This window comes from Sus scrofa, chromosome 15 (genome assembly GCF_000003025.6).
Source record: "Sus scrofa isolate TJ Tabasco breed Duroc chromosome 15, Sscrofa11.1, whole genome shotgun sequence".
Lineage (NCBI taxonomy): Eukaryota > Metazoa > Chordata > Mammalia > Artiodactyla > Suidae > Sus > Sus scrofa.
The window spans coordinates 46,793,293-46,808,249 of NC_010457.5; the positions used below are offsets into that span (position 1 = coordinate 46,793,293).

Sequence of the window (14,957 nt, forward strand, 5' to 3'; positions counted from 1 at the left end):
ATACTATTTATTTTACGTTTCATGGTAGATTCCATCTTTAGCTCGGAGAATTTTTTTTTTTCACGTTTTGAACATGATGTTTTCCCTTAAATGTTTTCAGGAGCATTGTAAATGATGTGACGTTTCTGGTAGACCAACAATAGAACTGATTTACATAAAGCAGAAATGTTGCTGAAACAGAATTTAATCATTTTTTGGTCACTTTCTTACCAGGGATTTTGATGTGACTGACTAATTTCAATCCATAGGAACAGCTCTGCTCCTAAGAGACTATAAATCAAAGAAATACTTGGTAAGGGGTAATTCCAACTGCAATTCAAAGTCTGTGCTACTGTCACGTAGTGATGGACAGCAAACACCCACTGCAAATATTAGTACATTTGTAGGAGGAGTGTCGTGTTTTGGGTTCCCCTCTCTATCTCTGAAACCTATCTGCTTGTGAGAAAAATTGTGCAATAAAAGAAGTTTTACAGACACATACTATAGCTGTGCTTGAACTCAATGCAGCCATTCACTTCCATTCTTTCCTTGGATTCCAAGCCAGGGAGCACAATGAGGGTGTTGTGCTCTGGGCTAGCGTGGCATGCCTGATCGTTGGAAGGACCTGTGAGCTGTTTCCAGTACCTACACCACTTTACAACTACCCCGAACTAAATTAAACAGCACACTAGCATTCTGCATTCAGAACCACCAAGGGCATGATCCACCAACTATTCTACCTGCATAGGGAACGGAATTCCTTAGTTTAAACATATTTAGAGGTACGTTAAGAATTAAAAACCTCACTTATGAGGCTTATAAATAATGGCTTCACAATTTTTGAGCTGCTGATTTTCCATGTAGTTTTCTTAATGTGTGTCAAAGTGCAGGGCATGAAAGAATCCATTGTTTGTGAGGGAGAAAGGTTGCTGGTTATGAAGGCTGTCCAGAAGGACAAGCTATCGTGGTTTGTTAAAAGAGCAAATATTTATTTAAAGCCCAAGGCATATCTGTAATTTTTGAAAATCATACGATTTCTAGAACCTGAACTTACTGAGACAACCCTATATTTCTGACACTATTTTGTGGCTGTGTGTATCTGTGTGTGTTTGTGTGTGTGTGTCTTGCTTTGGTAAATCCAAATAACACAATAAACATACATGTGTAGATTAAGTTCTGCTCAGAGTTATTGTTATGCTGTGATTTAAAAAGGACAAAAAAAGCTTACCTCTATCAGTCAAGTGGATACACAGGGACCTCCTTCTCAGCCGCGGCCTCAGTGTGCAGGCAGATGCTCTCGGAGCCAACAATCTGTTAACAGGAAGCAGGTAAACCCGAGAGCGTCCGCCTGCGTTACAGTCCAGTGCTCATACGAACACACACCTGCTTCTTCAGACCTGCCACTCATATGCCACAGCCACGCACAGGACCCGTATCCGCAGACGGAAACACTTCCTTTGGGGTCGCTAGTTTTCAGGGTAAGCAGCTAGAGGGCTGCTGAGATAATGTTGCAGGGAAGGCTTGCCTTCCCAAGACAAAAACCTTTTCTGCTGTCTGATAGCAGATAGGCAGCATTATCTCTCTGCATTCCACGTTCTCAAATCAGCTACTAGGAAAGGCAGTCAACAGCTCGTCCAGATGGCAGCTTGTAGGCATGCTTGGCTCGACTAATTGTCTACTAACATGCCCACTACTTCTCTCTTCCCTCAATAGATTTTTTTTTTTAAATGCTCCTTCCAGGGTAAAGCTCAGCATAATATGCCACACTGTTTTCCATAAGTAAAATGGCTGGTCCTCCCAGCACTGCTGCAGACAGCTCATTGGGTTCCACTGGCTTTTCGTAGTCATAGCAACAACCAACAGACAGACTTAGCAAGCATGGCTGATCACGTGCAGCACACCGACACAGCCTGTTAATTTCTTTCATCAAACTCATCATTTCTGGAGGACGGTAGCTTCTGTTATCGTTCTAAATATTTCGCCAATAGTACAAGTGCTCTGAGTTTTCTAGCTTTCAGAAGGAACTTTCGTTATCTGAGCCAGTGCTTCATGTGAAATCAAGAAAAGGGAAGCCCTTCTCAATAGATAAATTGGGGTCTATCGAGGTTAATAACATGCAAATCACTGTAGAGACAGGAATTGAAACCATTGTCAAAACAGGTTCTACAGTCACATCACAGAATGAGAGTCAAGGAGATTGGCAAAGCTGGGCAGTTACATTTTCTGTTTTTCAATGATAATCTTGTAGCCACTTAACTGAAACAAAGCCCTGTGACTCATTATATGTGGCCAATATAACCAAATCAGATAGGCTATTTTAACAAGCTGTTGTCTATGATTCCATGTATTTAATTATTTTAATATACTTTTTATGTGTTACAGGATTTAAAATAAAACTTTAAAAATTCCTGTTGTTTCCTACTGCAGAAAATTATTCTTTAACTCAATTATAATTTATTTGTAAGATTAACATACTCTGGAAAATCCAAACCAAATTAAAAGTCCTTTGCTTTAAAACTCAACTTCAGTGCAGGAATGGTTTTACTTCCTCAGCGAGACAGATCACATCCCACCATCCCCTTAAAATTTCACCTCTTCAGGGAATTTCCCATAATACTCACCATTAAGCATTTATTCTTTCTGCAAAATCTCCACCCTTTAATACTGTCACCAGTCGTATTCTATTTGATATATTTCCAAGTTATCATCCCATTTATTTTTGTTTCTAGCAACTTGCTTGATGTAGTCATATTCATACTTTGGACTTATAATCATAGATGTTTCCTTCATATGCTGATAGTCATTGATTTATTGTTTTGTAAATATTGCATTTCCCTACCCCTATTAGGGCTCCTGCCTTAACAATGCCCCAAGCTCAGTCTGCATATAATCCTGTGGATGCAGATTTGGGGATCTCATTTTCCTTCCTCTCCAACCCTATTCACATTTGGTAGGTTTGCAGCTGCTCAGGTTAGCATATCTGCTGGAGAGAAGTGGGTGGGCTCTTAAGTCTTCTCTGATTTAAGTTACCTTCCCTTAAGTTGTTTCGAATTTGCTGCTCCTGAACTTGCTCCTGCCTTCAACTTTAGCCTTGTATTCTATTCTTCACTCACCATGTTCCAGCAGTTTTGAATGATAGCCCATTTCTTGCTTCCTTGCCCTGCAGATGTCCCTGCCACCTAAAAGCTTCTGGACCAGATCCCATCCCCCCAGCACCTTCTGCCTCCATCCCAATCTGCCTCCTAATCTATCTTTCAACACCTTGCTCAAATAGACCAGTCCGGGGCAGGATTTGCAAGTGGCTTCCTCAGTGCCTCCACTCTACCTGGAATCTGCTTCTACTATTACACTCCTGTCATGCACCGTGGATTTTTAGCAGTTTTCCTTTCTTGTCTGAATCCTGTCCTGCTCTGTCAGCTCCCTGAAACCCAACCTGGTTCATGTCTTATTTGCCTTTTATGCTTGGAATATTCTGATTTCTCAATATAATTTGAATGAGGACCTAAAACACTGTGGACAGGTATTGAATGATTGGATACTGTGAAAGCTGGGCTTTAACTCATCTTTTTAATACCTTGCATTTTTGACTTATTATAACTCCGGAAGAATTTAAGTGATTTTGATTAAATGTTGGCACTTTTTTTTTTTCTTTTTATGGCTGTACCTATGGCATATGGAAGTTCCCAGGCTAGGGGTTGAATTGGAGCTGCAGCTGTGGGCCAGCCCCACAACCACAGCAAGGCCAAATCTGAGCCTTGCCTACAACCTACATGGCTACACTGGATCCTCAACCCACTGAGTGAGGCCAGGGATCAAACCCATGTCCTCATGTATATTAGTCGAGTTCATTACTGCTGAGCCACAATGGAAACTCCAAAATGTTGGCGTTTCTTAAAAGTTATCAAGAAACATCTAAAGTTCATCTATGGTTTCAGGGTGGTTTTTTTTTTTTTTTTTTTTTCATTATATGTCTGAAAATATCTTTATTCTACCCTCATGTGTGATTGTTTGGCTAGGTTTAAGAATCTTTGAAGTCCCTATCCTTATCCTTTAGAATTTTGAAGGTCCAAGAAGGTGTCTTGTACCTTCTTGCCCCAATGCACCATCAACTATACTTTCCTGAGGAAGAGGACTAGAAAACATCCAAAGCTGCATAGGGTTAGGAACTGGAAAGCTGGCAGGAACTGAGATGATTTTTTTTGCTCCCACGGCACCTCTGTTAATCATTATAAATCACTCTGTGGGAGGCTGTGTTCTTTGCATGCTCTGGCTTCATCACCTACCCCAAGCCTCTCCTCTCATAACTCTGGCTGCCGTGGCCCATCACTGTCACTCTGGCTCTCTGGCTCTGCTCTACAGCATGTCTCTGAGTTTTATTCTCCCTTTAGCAACTTGTTAAATACAGATTCCCAAGAAACAAATACGATTTTCCCAGCTCATCTTTCTGAGCCAGATAGATAGCTCGTAAATTGCCAACAGCTGTATACCTGGATTGTCCTAAGTCAGGTTCTAATCCTTGGTCTGATCAGCTATGATAGGGACACTTGGCATTATCTAGTTTTCAAAGTTTTACCAATAAAGTAGGTGTAAAGTAGTAACTGATTATTGTCCTAATTTGCATTTCTCTAATTACTGAAAAAATCGAACATCTCTTCATGTTCAATGGTCTTTTGGCTTATCTTTTCTACAAATTTCCTGTTCATAGCTCTTGCCTATTTTCTCTGTTGAGGTTCGTTATCTTGGTATAGAATATTAAACAAAATGGCCATGAAAGTACTTTCAAAATGTTTATATATTTAAGCATTACAATTAAGTTGTTACAGAATTAAAAGTTAATAAGTTATCCATTGATGTAAAAGGGAAGTCAGCAATTTATTACTAAATGTTCTGGTTTTCTATTATGCAGAATTTGTTTCAGAATTTTTTTGGTATGAAATTATTTTTCAATATGAAAGTATGTACTACCTATTCAGAATGTTTTTTAGCATGAAAGTATATACGACCGCACTGTAATATGAAGAATGATTTTCTAAAACACAAGGTAAGGTCATAAATCACATCCCATTAAAATATTGTCAGCAAGAGTGCCTTTCAAAATTAATATTACTTTGAAGTTCCATGGAACCCAACTAGTATCCATGAGCATGCAGGTTCAATCCCTGGCCCTGTTCAGTGGGTTAAGGATCCAGCATTGCCCTGAGCTGTGGTGTAGGTCACAGATGAGGCTCAAATCCCACATTGCTGTGGCTGTGGTGTAGGCCAGTAGCTACAGCTCCTATTTGAACCTTAGCCTGGGAACTTCCATATGCCATGGGTGTGGCCCTAAAAAGCAAAATAATAATAATAATATTACTTTTATTTTAAAAATAGCAAGTATCATGAAAGAAAAGCTGAGAGAAAAGCTGAGAAATTGTTGTCTGCAATGAACATGTATTGCTTGTAAAATTAAAGCAATGAATGTCATAAAAAAAAAAAAAGGCCGATAAACTGATGCAGATGAAAGGAGACTCTAGACAAACTGCAAGCGATGTGTGACCCTGGGTTGGGCACAGGATCAAGAAAAGGATGCCATAAACTGTACTGTGGAGACAATCCATTTGAATATGACTGTATGTTATATCGCAGTGTTGTTTCCATTTTACATTATATTATGGTTTTTAAAATATATCTCTTTGTTCTTAGGAAACCCCTGTTGAAGTATTTAGGGTAAATGGCTATAGGCTCTGCAACTCGCTTTCAAATGACTCAGCTGAAAAAATAGTAATGCATAATAATGTATTTGTCTTATCGTGTTTTCATGATATAGTTTAGCTTTTATAAAATAGATAGATGATAGATGATGTAAGGATAACCTGACCCCCTTGCTGTACAGTGGGAAAATTAAAAAAAAAAAAAGAAAAAAAATAGATAGATGATAGGTTTATCTGTATAAACCTATATCTATCCTTGTAACTATCTATCTATCAAGGGCTAACACTAAATGTGGCAAAATAATAACACCTGATGAATCTTAGGTTAAGGATATTATCCATTTATTTTATTATTCTTTCCATTTTTCTGTAAGTTTGAAGTTGTTTGTTTTCAAGATAAAAAGTGTGGGGAAATGAAATAAAATGAGAACAAAGCAATGTTCAGCACAAACACAGCCTTTAGGTAAGAGTACTTGATAAGGGCATGTTTATCAAAGCTAAAACTAAAGTTGATAAGTTATGGTCTAAGACGATGATGATGAATATTATGAAGAGGCTACTTTGGTAGAAAGTAGTAGAAACATTTTGTACTTTCTTGAAAGAAGTTTGTTATTTGCCTACATTTACCACTTCCCAGAATCCTGACATGAGCCATTTATCCCTTGTTCCTCATATTGAAATCCTTCTTAATTTGGGCCATTCACTGCTGTAAATATTCAGCAAGATCACTGCTGATTGAAGCAGTATATTCTCCAATCACACCTGTCCCCACAGCCTCCACAGCTAGGTGTCAATATTCCAAGGGATCTAACCCCTAGTATAGCAAGGAAGCTCTTTGTATAACTTAGAGAATAGATAGAACTTGAGCATGGTTCGCTTAATGGGGTAGCATAGACTGTTATAAAGCTTACACTGAATTTTCTAATTCCTAACAACACACAGAATATGCCAAAGGATCTAAGTCTTATATAATTAGTTATGTTAGCAGTAACATGAAAAAATGTGCGGTTAAATGGCACCAGGATGGGAAGTGTGACAACTACCTTGGAGAGGATTAGAAAGGGGCTTGGGGTACCTCTGTGAAGCAAATTGGATTTACTTCTAAGATTCCATCCTCTGAGAAATAAATACTGGGAAGCCAACTGACTCACAGGCTATTTATCAAATGGCTTCATATCCTCTGAGGAAGTCTGATAAGTATCCAGAATGACCTTGATAAATCAGAGGTACCTGAAACCAAAACAAACTCAGCAGAGTGAAGACTTTGTGGAAATCCACTTATTGAATGAATGACAAATGAGAAAATGACCATAGAACAAAAACACCAGAGGACGAATGATAAGAATATAAATGTCGAATGCATTAAACTGTTTTTAAAAGCTGAATTAAAGTGAAATCTATGAACACAAAATATCCTATGGAGACCACAGAAGAAAATTCCATTAATAGCTACAAGTACCCACTAGAAATTCTGTATCCCCTCTAGATCAGGAGGAAGAGGAAACTGTAACAGGAGGTTTAGAAAGAAGACCTGACCAGGTCTAAATCAAGAGAACTTGGTCTTGACTGGCCAATAATAACAACGTTGTTTTCAACATTTCAGGTTTATCAAGTTCTGGGCTTACAGATGCCTATAATTGTAGGGCTTTCAAGAATGACATCTGAAAATGTCCATTACTATGTGTCAGTACCAGGTAGGGAAAAAATTGAGGCATTAGCCAAAAAGCAAACAAAAAACTGACCTACAATGACTCATCCATGCCCTGTAGGCCCCTCAGCCCTAGTTAACAGCCCCCGCCCCATGCCCCATACATCTTGCTTGCCCATATCTCCCCCCAACACAAGCTAAAGAAAAGTGCAGGGCTTTTATTAAGCCCACAGTATGATGGATTCTTTGAGCCACATAGAAAAGGCTGCACTTGCTTCCAAGGAATTTGATTGTTTATACCTCATAATGATAAGCTTAAAAAGCTGCCTAGAAAGAGGAGGCTGGTGGCTTTTACTCTCCAACAAGGGGCTGTGCTTTGTTCTCTAAAAGGCACTCGGACCAAGTTAACAGAGTGTGTCTCAAGGGACCTTTTCCACTTCCCATTGTTTCCTATGGAAACAGTGGCTCCCAGGTACCCTGGGGCAATGTGGCACAGTGCCTGACCCCACAGAAAACCACCCGGCTCTGCCGTCACTGCATTATTGAATTAGTGAAGAAACACATCAGCCTCGGCAAACAACACCGGGCAAGAGGCATTTTAAAACAAATGCTGCTGGTTTCACCTGAGCCACTGAAATGAATTATGAAGTACAAGGTGAAACTTGGCAGCCTCGGTAAACTCTGAAGAGGCAGCTGCCAGAGCGCTCAGCAGCCAAATGCGCAAATCTCAGAGGAATGAAAATTAGAGGGGGTCGCCCTTTACCCTTTAGAAGCACCTCTGATATAATTGTTTTTCAGTGAGATTTATTCATCAAAATGAACAAAAAATGAGGTCTGAGCAATACGTGATTTGGTACCTGTTTTGGAATCCCAGTGTCTAATACCAAATGAGAAAAATGTTGAAAACAAACAAAAAAACCTCAAAGAGACAAAATGTACTGGACTTAGCAGACGCATAGTTAAAAGCCTCTCAGTGACAGTATACACAGCTAGAAAAAATAAACAACCCGTGTGCGCTTGCAGAGTACTGGATGGGAGCTCCATTTTATCAGGGTAGGACTGTAATCCCGAATGGCAATTATCTTACTGAATCTATCCCAAAGAGCATTCATTTCCTCTACTATCAAAAGTAAGCCTCAGGTCCTAATTGTTGGATAGTTACCTTGACCTGACAGGTGGGCAGAATGTTCTTCTTCTGGACATTTTCAACATCAGAGAATTTTGATCAAGAAGGTTAACTTTGTAAACAGTCCTTGTGGGTTTGAATTAGCACAAAATATCCTTTCACAACCACCTTTACTGTGGGCTTGAGAGGGTATAAAGGAAACTCTTCTAAGAGCTGATACCTAAACTGTATTTTGAAAGCCATGGAGGCCTTAATGAGGGAAAGACATAGAAAAAAGTCTGCAAGCCAAGGGAATAACATAAGCCACGCCTAAGATATGTAAGGGAACTTGGTGGGTTTTCTGCCATAAATTGGGTGAAATGAATGTATCTCAGTCTAACTGCCTAACAGGACTTTTATGAGGATCAAATAATATGTGAAAACCTCAACATTGTAAACAAACTCAAGTTACTGTTCAAATTTTTGGTAAGACATGAGAAACCGTTCTATTGCAGTATTTATTAGAATTAAGACTTGCCACATATAGGAGAAAATGCAAACCACAGTGCTTAAGTTAGACAGTGTATTTTCCTCTTGCTTTTAGAAGGGCTCATAGACAATTAGCCCATGATTATCAAGACTTTAGTTCCTTCTCTCTTTTCATCTTTAGACAATAGCTTCTGTCCTCAAGTCATCCTCATAGTCTTGAATGGCTACTTGTACTCCAGCCATCATGTCCTTGTTCCAGGCAAGAAGAAAGGAAAGAGGGCAAAGGGATACACTTCCCATACATTTCCCAGTTGAATAGGCCTCTTCTTTTTTATGGACATATAGCATTATTAATTGGCTCTTGAAAAGAGCATTTCTACAGCTCTCTCCCATTGTTTCTAATCTGTCAATGCCCATTCCTGGCTACAGAGAGGCTCAAAAATATCATCTTTCAGCTGGGCACTGTGGCCCCAGGTAGTCATTATTCTGTTATTGAGGGGGAAATGGCGAATGAGAATGGGTAGGCAATAAGCTGCCTCTGCCAGGCATCAGCCAGGAGTCTTCAGCCATGACTCAGCTCAGGGTGGTCCTTTCAGGAAAGTCACCTTTTTCTTCAGGGCTTCTAAGCTGGACTTTGAAAGTGATTCTACTTATACACAGGGTGCTGGGGCGGCCCAGGTACAGACAGACTACATGCGCTGGTTATATTTGCTTGTGGATTTAAGTTCTGTCTGTCCTGCTGGATCATAAACGTCATAAGAGCAGGAATCATTTCTATTTCACCTTTAGCTCATTTCCACTTCTTAGCATAACACCTGGCACTCAGAAACAGGCACGTTGAATGAACAAATGAATGAATGAATAGGCTGGGGAAGTCATGGGTGAATTGTATCTTCCTCCATAACCCTCCCCCCCATATAATCCAACAAACATTCCTTTAACCTGTACTTCCTGCCAAGAACCTCATCAGGTGTCAGGTTACTGAATTACAGCTCACATTCTGAGTGGGGGAAAACACAGTGACCCCAGTAGTTATGCTACAATGTGGATCGCTCTCTGTGCAATTATACCCAGATAGCCGGAGAAAAATGACTAGTGCCTGAGCTTTTTGAAGGGGCTCTACTTGAACTGGGCCCAGTTTAGGAGGGGTTTTGCCAGTCTGGGAAGTCAGGGACAGGATTTCCAGGCTGAGGAAGCAGCCTTTGTGAGAGCACAGAGACAGGAAAGCAAGTCCAAAATTTGTAGAACCTAAGAGGTTTTGCGTAGCTAAAGCACAGGCTGGGGCAGGCGTGGGAGGAATGAGATGGAAAAGACAGATGTGTGACAGTTTGTGAACTAACTTGTTCTATACGTTAAGTTAAGGACTTGGGACTTTATCTTTCAGGAAATGGGAAGCCATCACAGGGTTTTAAAAAGAACAAAGATGGGACCACATTTGCATTTGAGAAAGATGGCTCTGGAATGTGTTTACGTAGGCAGTACATTTTAATGGAGCAACTTCTAGGGCTGAATGCTTTTCATGACTCATTATTATCAGATGTTTCTTGAACGTCTTTATGTGAGGTATTATATTAGATGCCGAAGATGTGCCAGCAAAATGAAGAACCCCCAAATCATAAAAAACATCAATATTTTATGTTCCTCTCAAAAGAAAAAAAAAAAACTTGCCAATAACATTGTAACATAACATTCCATTTTAGGTTCGCATTTTTATTATTTGTCGGAGAGCTCTTTTAAATGTACATGGATTAAATTTCATCATCTATCCCTCTGGGCATGTCAAGAAGAAAGACAGAAAAAAGTAGGGAAAGTAGTTAAGATAGTCCTAAAATTCTTCATGTTCAGTGTCCAACTCTTCTGAATGGCATTTAGATACCTTCCCTTCCCTACCCCCCACACAGAAGTGTCATCTATGTCATAGTTTTCAAATTTTGGTGTGTTTCAGAATCACTTAGAAAGTGGTAAAAAAAAAAAAAAAAAAAAAAAAAAAAGAGGCCCAGGCCATGCTTCATTCCAACAAGCCTAGGCTTCTGTGGTTTTTGCTGTTATTCTGGGAGATTCTAAGACACTCAGAATTTGATCATCACTGCTCTGTGCCATAAGGAGAGTTGATACAGGAGCTTAAAGTGGGTGTATACCTTCTGTTTTCTGAACTCTCTGACATGCGGTGTTTCAGTGTACATGCACAAGATAAGGCTGTCATGCTACTGCTTGGCGGAGAAGCATTTCATTTCCTGAGATATTAAATGACAGAAAGCATGCCTCTTAGAATTATTGAAATATGATATCTTCTTTTAGAAAGAGGATGGGAATTTTACAAAGTAGGCAGGGAGTACATTAAAGATAATGATTACTTGATTTCTGTAATAGGGAAGTGATTAAATAGATTATGGTCCTACACACCATGGGAGATTTCAAAAAGCGTCCTTTCCCTAGGCATGGTTTCTGACCCATGGGTGGGCTTCTGTGTTCTCTTCAGACATTGATTTCTGAGAAAACATGTATGATTTCATTGCATCTCCAAAGGCAGGCATTTCTTCTTATTTCAGACTCGCCCAGGCTTTATACCATTCTCTGATTGTAGGTCAAGCTCTTTTAGTAACTTCAGACCACCAGTAATCTACAGCAGTGAGTGCAGCTTTTGAATGTACCTAAAATCTCAGAGAATTATTAGGTACATGGAGAACATTTTTTTGTTGTTGCTGTTCATTTTCTTCTTTTTATTTTTTACTATATTGAAACTCACTTGCCATTTCAAAGCATAGTTTAATGGTCCCTTTGCTGTGTCAGTATAATTTATTGAGATTTACCATGCGCCAGGCACCACGCTACAAGTTTTATAAATATTAAATCTGTTCTTCACAGGAAACCTGCCATGTAGAAATTATTTTTATTTGAAAGATGAGAAATGGAGAAATTAGGCTTTGAAAAATCATGACTTCCAAGGTCAGAGGATTACATGATCTTTCTACCATGCTAAATTTCTTTTTTTATGCTAAATTTCTTATTGAAGCACTTTGTAAATTAATTTTATGTAAATGCAGGGACTCCTGTTGGTTCTGTTTGGATCAGATAAATGGAAGTCAGCTATAAAGGAATGGTGATATTTCCATTTTTTTTTTTTTTTTTTTGCTATTTATCCAGGATAAATCATTTTGATCATTCTCATTATAGTTTCTGCATCTTAGAATAAAATATTATATTTTTTCATTGCTTTGAGGTAATGCACATAGGACTGTGGAAAGGGAGCAAGTATTATTAGAATTTAAGTGATTTAGAGCAACAGTTATCACATGACTATCACACTAAAGAGTTGCTCCTGACTAAATGAAACAACTTCTGCTTCCAGCTGTTTTATACACTAGGTCTAAGTCCACTGTGAAGAAAGAAGAATAATGGTTTTGATTTTCTCTCAGTTGCAATGACCTGAATTGCTCAAGATTTCTTCTCTCAGCTATAGCATATCTTCACCTAAAACCCCTATGAAGTGAAATATCTTAGGTCACCACAGGGAGTTTTTCTGCAGTTAATTAAACAAGCTAGCCTGAAAGCATTTAAAGTCCATGGCTTAACCAGCCAAACAAGAACTTGATTCAAGCAAAATCAAAGAGGGGAGCAACATTTTAGTCAGCAAAACTTAAATCGGTGACACCTCATCAAATGTGGACTCAAATGCTTGTCAATTGATTTGACACATCAATGCATTTATATCATAATAAACATTTCTTAGAGCACAGATACTCTTCAGAATAAGGTGAGTTTTCTCTACCTCTAGGACTTAGCAGAGGTCATTTTTACAGAGTGACCCATCAGGTCCACTCACCAAGCTGAGTGAGGTATGTGCACTTATTGACTGTTAATACCTGTTATTCAAGTTATACTGGACTATGATAAACATAAACCCAGGAACACAGCACAGTATGTTAGCGTGTCGTGAAAATATTTCTTGAGTATTCTTTTGAGAATTTTCTTTTTCTTGGCTCTGTGCATTATTCTTATACAAGTCATATTTTGTAGACAAAATAATTTGGTCCTGTCAGCTGGTGAGTATAAGCAGATTTATTGAAAACATAATTCAAACTATTTGAAATTATGATTATCTTGCAAAATCAGACCATTAACCTAAAAAAAAGGCACCCATTCCATCCCCATCCTCACCCTCACTAGACACACAGACACACAAACCAAGAGATAACTTTGAAGGACTATGCGAAGCAGATTGAATATCCCACTTACCGAATGGTAGAGGAATGAGTTTTCCTTTAAGTTTTGCTCCCTATCACCCAATTTCTATCACCTAGTCTTTATTTATAAAATGTTAATAACTACCCTGTACCTATGCACTGGAATAGAATATCATAAAGAATGTCAAGATGCTTTTTCATTATTAATTCCATCTGCTTTGCACAATCCACAATCTAATTTCTCCACCCAACTCTTTGAGTGGTAGCAAAGATATATTGCTAAAGAAGATCCAGTAAATAATTGCTTTTCAGATTTAAATCTTCAGTTGAAATGACTTTACTAAATCAGCCTAAGAAGGGGATAGGACGTATAATGAACACTTTCTGCATTCTACATCTTTTAATTCAGTAGTTTTCACTATGATTTCCTCAAAGTTTCCATCTCCTTGTATAATATAATTTTAAGAAGCACAATTGTAATTGCAGATCACTTGATTATACATATATATTGACAGTTTTGCAAGTCAAATTGTATTCTTTTCCCTTCTTTACATTTTTTTCCTTATTTCCATTTCTCTGATTACTATTATTAACCTAGACGCAGCAAATTGAAAGGAAAATAGTGAGAAAAATTCACATTGGGTTGGCCATCTAGATGTCCTTAGGCCATGGTTTGGAGACTGAGACACTAAACTATTGTGAGTTTCCCAATTAGTGAGTCTGCATGATAGTCATAGAGAGGCAGGAACTCCAGAACACATCAGAGGGGACTCTGAGGTGATAAAGCACATTTTTACCCAGTCGTTCTTTGAATTACCCAACATCTGGAATTTGAATCTGTAAACAGAAAACAGTTATGAGAGGAAACAGCTGAACAAACATCATTATAAACACTGTAGAAATAGGAGCTATATCTTTAGTGTGTTGGAAAGGCCTCCTTTTGATCTCTGAAGTGCAACCAGGTCCAATTTAAGAAAGGGATTGGCTTCTGTAGTAAAGGTAAAGAAGCTGATGTCCAAAGAATAAAGAAAAACTTCTCAGGATGGAGCCTGACTGGTACTAATGCTTCTTTTTTCAAGGCATAACCCAAGTGGCTCAGATTACTGCTGTTTGTCAAAGTAACATGGTTAATTATTTACCTTTCTCACCATCAGTTCAGATTCTTTTCTTATCAAACTGCTGTGCCCGAACCCAAAACAAACAACCTGCCTAGAACAGTTAGTGATCAATGATCTCAGTGATCGTGTTAAACGGGGTTTGTGTTTTTCTATCCCTTCTCTCATGGTTCCTCTTATTTCCAGTAACCCATTCTACTAGAGAAAGTCAGGACTAATTTGTGCTGCAATGTTGATACTTATGATTTGCCGTGACTTGGTTCTTTCTGACCTTTTAAACCTACCATTGAAGATTTCTTGTTTTGGGGCTATTCTAATTCCTCCATTCAGTAGGGTATTTCAGATTTCATGAGAGAAATAAGCCTATTTTCCTACCCAAGGTTTTTCTGCTGTTTGGATTTTTGATCATTTGCTCTAAAATAGACCTAACATGATCATCTAAAATTGGAATGATTTAATGATTGAAAAATAATTAGGCAGCAAAGCTGATATTTTGGGCTTTTCTCTTCTCTTTTCCAAGAATCCTTCCAGGAGCAGAATGCTCTGTCCAAATGTGGCAGAAGAAGAGTTGATAGGTGGGGTGGTTTCGAGCACATGCTCCTTTTCTGCAGCAACTTTCAGTCTAAATTCCACGCTCAAATGAAGCAGCTATTCTTATCCTTGACTTGGGGTGTAGTTTTTCCCCTCTTAAAGTACTTCACACTTGATCTTTCATCCTTACTTTAAAGGTCTTATGTTGTTGTATCT

At 38.7% G+C, this 14,957-nt stretch overlaps 1 protein-coding gene across 7 annotated transcripts in view; it reads right to left on the reverse strand.

Moving 5' to 3' along the window:
* The window catches only part of SORBS2 (sorbin and SH3 domain containing 2), a 325,081-nt gene that overhangs the window by 207,694 nt on the left and 102,430 nt on the right, over positions 1-14,957 (reverse strand). For 2 of the 7 annotated variants that reach the window (XM_021075570.1, XM_021075581.1), the window contains exon 1: positions 1,208-1,773. The exons of 1 other annotated variant lie outside the window; for it this stretch is intronic. The gene's annotated coding sequence lies outside the window, so the exon portion shown is untranslated. Of the gene's footprint in view, positions 1-1,207; positions 1,825-14,957 lie in introns of those variants that run through there. 4 more of the 7 variants (XM_021075582.1, XM_021075580.1, XM_021075583.1 and 1 more) reach the window with 4 other exon arrangements.